This window comes from Zonotrichia leucophrys, chromosome 27 (assembly GCF_028769735.1).
Source record: "Zonotrichia leucophrys gambelii isolate GWCS_2022_RI chromosome 27, RI_Zleu_2.0, whole genome shotgun sequence".
In the NCBI taxonomy this organism is placed as follows: Eukaryota; Metazoa; Chordata; class Aves; order Passeriformes; family Passerellidae; genus Zonotrichia; species Zonotrichia leucophrys.
Genome location: NC_088196.1, coordinates 97,435 through 105,349, shown reverse-complemented (window position 1 = coordinate 105,349; position 7,915 = coordinate 97,435). Strand labels below are relative to the sequence as shown.

The window sequence follows — 7,915 nt, the reverse complement described above, 5'->3', positions numbered from 1 at the left end:
TGGACTCCTGGGGGCCACCTGATCTGCCTACAGGAGGCTGGGTTGCCCAGTTGCATTTAGTTGTGGGAGGTAATGGTTAGGATGGTGGCTAGGTTAGTGGTCAGGGGTAGTGGTTAAGAGCAGTGGTTAGGGTAGTTCTAAGGTCAGTGGTTAGAGTAGTCTGGGGTAATGGTTAGCAGTAGTGGTTAGGGCAGTTAAAAATGGCAACTTTTCTTCTTTATATAAAAATTGATTTCCAAATACAACTCCATATGTACTGCTTTATATGAAGGATCTTAGAGAATAAGAAATTCCAAATACAGATATATAGGGTTCGAAAATGAAAATAGAACATTTGTATGTATAAATTAAATAATAAAGGGCTTGAAAACAGGAGAAAATATGATCCCTATGAAGGCAATAGAAATCGATCTATGTATTCAAAGCTTTTTTGTGTGACTGAAACGCCATCTGAGATCTTGGCTGCTGTCACCTGTTGATAAGCACGAGGAATTATGCACATCCACTATTTTTAATGGCTCCATAGTGACACCTGCAGACTAAAAACGGCACCGCAACTAAAATGTGCGGATGCGCAGAGACGCGACGTTGGCTGTGCGTTTGCCGTGGCTTTTTACACTTACGCTGCTGTCCAATAGGGAACATCCAGTCCTGTGAGTCAGAGCGCTTCGGTGGCGCTTTCAGCGGCTGCTTCTGCCTCGCAACCGGCCCTGGTGCGTGTGCAATTCTCAGGAGCAACTTGGGAGCTCCAGGCACAGGTCCCAGCTGCTGTGGTAGCTCTTTGAGGAGATCATCCATTTCCTAGTGTCAGCAGGGCGATGTAAGTAGATATCTAAGTAGAAATAGACAAGTCTGATACTGAAGAGTCAAAATACACAAGTCGAAACAGTCTAAATATATATTTTTTATAAATAACTTATATATAAGTGTCCTGGTTTATATATAAGTGTCCACCCATTAGGGGTGGAATGTCCTGGGGTGACGTTATGATGCTTGTATCCCCATTCATCTGTTCTGTGCCTTTAAGACTGTCTCTGAGGACTGAAAGTTTTGTTTGGGTTTCTCGTATCAGGGACGCAGAGATGGGCAGTACATAGGGCTGCTTTCGCTTTTTACTTTTTGCTTTTGGCTTTTCTGCTTTTGCTTGCTTGCTTGCTGTCTGTCTGCTCTCGCTTTTGCTTCTGCTTATTAGCTAGTTTAGCTAAACAGTCCAAATTCCTTCCTGGACTGTTTCTCCTCTCCTGTTGCTGTGACCATCTCGAACCTGCTCCGGACTGGGACCTGGGAACACCGAGGGTTTGCACCATTTGGCTGCAGCAGCTGCCCAGCGCCGGAGGGACTGAGAAGAGAGCAACCATCCCTGAAAGAGACTTTCTGATTTTGCCATCTTTCCCAGAGCGGTGTCATCTGGTATAGTTCATTTTGTGTGCTGGGGGGTGCTGTGTCTGGTAAAGAAACAGGTTCTTTCCCCTTATCTCTGAGGAATTCTTCCCGAACCGGTTGGGGGGAGGGGCCGTGTGGGTTTGCTTTCTGGAGGGGGCCCTCCTTTGCAGATTCTTTAACAAATTTGCCCTAAACCAGGACAATAAGTTAAGCAGATACATGCCAATAGATCTCTAAGTATAAATAGGTATTCTATAGAGTAAGTGCACATAGTCGGAATAGATGAGTATATATAAATTACATATGTATTTAAATTTTTTCTATATTTTATATATAGTATATGTTATGAACAAAAATTCGGTTAATATTTTTTTGTGAGAAAGAGTTACAGGGACGCAGCCAGATCTCTGTCTCTGTCAGGATTCTTAGTGCTTTGTTATTGTAATCACGAGTCCTTGTAGCTTATCTCCTCTTTTGTATTAGCAAAAGCCCTGGCTGGGTGGGGTGATGGCCCTTCCCCAAGGCTGTGCTCTCTTCCAGCATAGGGAAGACACCTGAGAGGGTGGGGGGGGTTATGCAAAGTGACTCCAAGACCGGCATGCTTTGGGACCTCGACTCCAAAATGCAACGAGAAAACCCCAAAAACAATGAGCCAAATAAGAGTTGAGAGACTCAAGTGATGTCTGGACATGAGGAGCCGATTGCTGAGCCTGCAGAGATGCGGAGTCCCTCTCGCCCTGACCATGGGAGTCATCCCTGGCGGTGAGACTGGGCCAACGAGGCTGAGAGGAGTAAGATCTGACGGGGACATCACGCCCTAAAGGCTCCCACGAGGACCGGATCCCCCGGCTCTGCCCCTAGTGGACGGAGCTGCGCATATCCTCCTCCTCTGAGTCGCCCTGGGAGACGCGACGGGGACTGCAGCCCTGCCGAGCCGCCCAATCCTGAGCTGATCACTTTTAATAAAGGCATTAAAAAGGAGAAGAAGTCTCCTGGCCCTGTTTATTTCAGTATATTCTAATATTTTTGTATCTTATTTATATTACATTTATTTATATGTTTATATGTATATAAAATAATTATAGGAATATATAAAATGTTTTGGGGAAAGGTTTTGGTTTCTGGCTACATAAATCCAGGTAGATTTGGCTTTCCCAGAAAACCCAAACTGTGAAGTTTCTTTCAGATACTGCCTGAGATTTATGCAGCCAGAAACCAAAAGCCCTCACATTGTCATGGAGAAAAAGAAAAGCAAAAAATCACTGGAACAGGATTCAATAAAGGTTCAAACACACAGTTTTTCTTGCACAAAACTCAGCTGAACTGGCTGCGATACCACATTGGTGGTTCACTGGATTCTCTGGGTTATTATTAAGTCTTGCCAAATGTTTTTGATTAGGTTAAACTGCAGTGAATTTGTAACAAAAAACCTGAAGCCATGAAGCACAATAAGCTGTGCTGCAAAACCTGATGGACTTCGTGAGTCCCTGCCTGTACCTGTTCACGTGTTCGACACTTGCTGTGGTGTCAGAGCTGTGCTTCCTGTCAGAGTGGGGGAGATGGCAGATCCAAAGAGATGAACACCATGGAGGCATTTGGAAGTAGGTGGATAGTACCAAGGCAGAGCAGCTTAGTGGTTCCAGGTAGAAAATAAAGCCCTCATAGCTAAAGATGTCGGATCACAAAAATCTTCCTTTTTTTTTTCCCCTATGACAGCAGCTGTCTTCAATCATTCCTGCTGTTTGCAGAGAGTAAAAAATCACTCTGGGGATTTGCTTCTGGGAACAGCGATCCATTTACTAATGGGAGTCAACTGAGTGTCTGTGAGAAATGAGGATGCTGCAGATGGAGTGATAGGATGTAGGGTCTGTAGTGAATATTTTCAGGTGAGTCTCCTGATGTGCCTGTTCTAACACTGTGCTGGCACCAAGTGACCTCATTCTGATGTGAACTGTCTTAAAATGTTTGCTGGAAATACAATAAAATGCATGTGGGAAGCTTTGTGTTCTTCTTTTCATACAGGTTTTTATGCACTCGGAAACATATTTTGGGGTCTAGCCGTGAATTCAGTGAATTGTCTCAGAGACCTTTTTGTTGACTTAAAAGTAATTTTTAAACCTCAGATCCACAGGGTTTGTAGTATTTTACAGTATCAGAGTAAGACCCAATGCGTTACCTTACTCAGTGATGCAGCTGCCACAAGGGCTGACATGTCATGTGTTTTCCTCTCTTGGAGGAGGCTTTACCACGTAGGCTCTGCTGAGGTTGTGAATTGCAATCCAGAGCATATTCAGACTCTTAGTACTTGGGGCTGTGGTTTCTGGTGTGCAGAACACACTCCAATGTGTCTAACTTGGGTTGTACATTTGGATACTTTGGATGTACATTTCCAGAATTACTCAGACTGGGAAAAAGCCAAAAGGGTGGTGGGAAGGACATACTCCCAGGACTGGACACCCTCAAGGCAAGGGATGATTTTTCAATACTTCTTGTCTTTTGTTTCGCAGCCCAGGGATAACTTGGTGTTCCCTGAATTGGATGTGTACTTCTGGTGCCTGAAGGATCATCTTAGGCATAGCACTGGAAAAGTCAGGAATAATCAAAAGATAAGAGCACCAAGTGGGAGGAAGCTGGAAGGACAATTTTTAGATTTGACCTTGGGTTCCAGTTCTCATGGTGGGTCTGTGGTGTCAAAGTACACCTGTACTCTGTGGTGCTGGGGTACCTGTTTGTTCATGTTTTGAGCTTGGAAGACACACTGGACATGAAATTCCTGGGAAGCTGCACTTGCAGTAGTGGCTGGAGCAAGAAGAAGTGGAAGCTGTTTGCTATCTGCTTGTTCTCCACCTTCAGCTCTGTTTCCTGGGTCTCAGGTAATCACACATCACCTTTCCCAAGCTTTTTCCAAGGTCTTTGCTGAAGTATTTCTAAATATGTCAGTGACATTTTCCATAGCTGGAATTCATTTCTGTTTCAGGAATTGTCTCATTGTACAGTCTGTGGCGTAACACTTTCCGTGCAAGGATAATTGCAGTGGAAGAAGGCAGTTGAAGCCAAGAGCCTGGACTAGGATGCCCTAGGCCCCTGCCAAGCGCAGGTTACAAAACAGCAAAAAAAAGTCAACAAAAACAAAACATGTCAACAGACTGGGAGTAGCACAGAAGATATACAAAAGATAACGACCAGTAATGACCATTAATGATCATCAACTCCAAACATCACCCCTGGTGATGGAGTTGGAGACACCTGGTCTGGAAAAGACTCATAAGAACACCAAGGAATGAGCAACAAATTAGCATCGGTGGGAAGACATCTGTAACCAGTAAGAAACCAAATACTAAGACCTGCATAACTTGGGAACAATGAACATTGAATGAATTAATTTCTATGCGTTTTGACTGTATAAAGTCTAGGAAAACAATCTAGTAAAATTCATATGTCATGGAATTATTTTCTCTACACACCTGGGCAATGTGTGGCTGAAATGATTTCTGTTGCACATCCTGGCCAGAACAACATTCTGACCAGAATAAAGTGTGAAAAATGCATGTCTTTTATGAATGGCTTTTCACAAATATTAAAATGAATATTATATGTGTTGTGTCAGAAAGCAATGCTGTATTAATTCTCTTTAGTACAGTGTTAAATATAGTTTTAGGTTATAAAAAATATTAAAATAGAAACGATGCTATGTAGGATACTTTTTTTAAAGAAAGGACTCGCACCGAGATAGCAGCCACAGGACACCTGAATCTTGCAGAGAAAAAGAATTTATTGCCCTCTTATCAGAAGAAATAAACTTCTTCCTGCCTCGAAGGCGCTGTTAGGATTCGGAGGAAGAAGTTGACGATGGCCAGACAGAATCCTGTATTTGAATGGAATTTATGCATCATGTATGAACTGTATGACTATGCAACAAGCTATTGCTTTTAAGGGTTAATCCTCTGTTAATGGGTGTCCTTTTTCAGGCTCGTGCTGTCCAGAAAAAGGTACCCAGACGTCCGTAACTCTTTGTATTTATTGTCTCATATTCTCCTAATTCAAATTGTCCAAATTATTATTACTCTAACTGTGTTACTATTTTTTTATTACCATTTTATTACTATTAAACTTCTAAAATTTTAAAAACAAGTGATTAGCATTTTTCACAGAACCAATCCCTGATGGCTCTAAAGGTGGATGTCCACCCTGGAGCCCACTGGCATTGGCTCTGCCGGACATGACAGATTGTTCTGGCACCTTATCAAGGCTGGCCCAATTAGAAATGGTCGTTACAACTCTGTGGTAACAGATTTCAGAAGAACGCATAATCAAGTTGTGACACAGTTTTAATTTGGATTAGAGAAAAGCAGGAGTGAGCACATGTGAAGAGAACCACCTGCAGGCTCCACGGGCAGTGCAGACTGAGGCTGAGGAGATGCTCCAGGCTCCAGAGCCGAGATTCCTCTGCAGGCAGTGGGGAGACCATGGTGGGGCAGCAGTGCTCCTGTAGCCTGCAGGGATGCACGGGGAAGCAGAGATTCACCTGCATGCTGTGGAGGGGCCCTGCACCAGAGCAGCTGGATGCCTGCAGGAGGCTGTGATCCTGTGGGAGACCTGTGGAGAGAGGGGCCCTGCTCCCAGGCTGCAGCAGCCTGTCCTTGCAGGACTGCACCTGTGGGAGAGTGACCCATGCCGCAGCAGTTCTGGGAGGAACGTTGCCTGTGGGACAGACTCATGCTGCAGAAGTTTGCAGTGAGCTGCTGTTGGTGGGATGGAGCCACACTGGAGAAGTTCCTGGAGAACTGTCTCCCATGGGAGGAACCCCGTGGTGCAGCAGGGTGATAGATCTGCTCTCTGAGAGCAGGGGAATAACCCCCATTCCCTATCTCCTTGTGCTGCTGGTGCAGGCAATAGAGCTGGGATGGAGGGTGGGGTGAGGGGAAGGTATGTTTAAGGGCTTTTTTTTATTTCTCATTATCCTGCTCTGATTGTGTTAGTAATAAATTCATTTAATATTATTAAGTCAAGCCTGTTTTTCACTCAATGGTATTTGATGAGTGTTTTCTCCTGGTCCTTAACTCATAAACCTTCCTTAAATATTTTCCCCTCTGTCCAGCTGCAGAGAGGAGTGAGTGAGCAGCTTTGGGAGTGACTAGCATCTGGCTGGGGTGAACCCACAACAATCTCAAATTGAATTTGGCCAATTCCATAAAGGAGAACGGAAACTGCTTTTGCAGGAGGAATAAGGACAAACTTTATTTTTACTGAATGCAGGGGGAAACATTGCCAGAAGGGATGAGGAAAACCCTGAGATGCCTCCTCTGGGTGTCCAGAGCTTGTGCTTGCCTGCAGCACCCTCCAGCCTTCCCTCAGCAGGGGCAGCAAGAAAATAACAGCCAAGGAAAAAGCATCCAAGGAAACAACAACAACCAATGAAACAGCATCCATGGAAATAACAACAACTAAGGCAAAAGCATCCATGGAAATAACAGCAACCAAGGTAACGGCATCCAAGGAGAGCCTCAGCTAAAATGGGAAGTGAAGAATTGCTGGCATCCCATTAACTTTTTGGGAGTCTTCCACCTTAGTTCTTCACACTATGTCTCTTCCTGGGATGCTTATCTATGGGATTGATAGGCATCCCTGAGGCTCTGAATCCATGGCAATTCTGACTTCCTGAACAGAGAATAGCACGGAGAACAGCTTGGGGAAGCATCTTGACCGTACTGGGAACAGGGGCAAGTCACAAGGGAGCTATCTGCCCTTTTCTCTTCTACATGCTGTGCCTCCTTGTTATGCTTCCTCCCACACGGTCGCAGTTTTACACAGAACCTGAAAAAATCAGGAAGGGAAAACAGGGTTAAAGAGAGAAGGCAGCTGGTGATGGAGGCTGTGGGCAACAGGGCTGCCTGTGCTCTGCCCTGTGTGCGCAGCAGCCGCTGGAGGAGTTGGGAAGGGGCATTTCCAACACTGCAAAGCAATGGAGTGAGTGAGGTGAATGGGGACAAAAAGGCTTCAGGCCATCCCATGCCCAGAGCTCCTTGCTCCCACTCCGTGTACAGGGAGGTCTGACCAGGGAGGGCTGCAGCAGGTGCCAGCACCTCTCCCTGCTCGGGGCTGTGCCAGTAGAGCCCAAGGAAGATGGGGAGCCCCAGCAGGGATGGCAATGGCTGGCAATGCAGAGAATGAGCCCTGCATGCAAAAGGCAAGTGGAGAGGATGGGAGTGAGTTCTTCAGCAGCCACTCTGTGGAGGGAGCGGGGAGAAATAGGGCAGAGCCATCAGCAGAGGAGACTGTTCAGGGAACACAGAGGTATTGCTGGTGCTCACAGAAACTCGGGAGCACACCGGGGCCCAAGACATCCATCCCAGCACCGGCGTGGCAAGGGCTGGTTGGGCTGGGAGCGCCCGGCCGTGCCCAGCGCTGCCGCTCAGGAGCCGCTCGCCCAGGGCTGCCCCAAACGAGATGTGTTGGAAACACAGCCGGGAGAGTCCTGGGCAGTGGCACCTGCGCGGCTGCGGGGCTCCAGGAGGAGCTGCTCTGCACGGGA

General features: G+C 46.1%; 1 long non-coding RNA gene across 1 annotated transcript; it reads left to right on the top strand.

Annotated features, from left to right (window-relative positions):
• Positions 1-1,041: 1,041 nt before the first annotated feature.
• LOC135458494 (uncharacterized) lies at positions 1,042-5,241 on the top strand. Its single transcript, XR_010442902.1, has 4 exons — positions 1,042-1,410; positions 3,100-3,269; positions 3,891-4,256; positions 4,361-5,241. It is a non-coding gene; the product is annotated as an uncharacterized LOC135458494 (long non-coding RNA).
• The last annotated feature ends 2,674 nt before the right edge of the window (positions 5,242-7,915 follow it).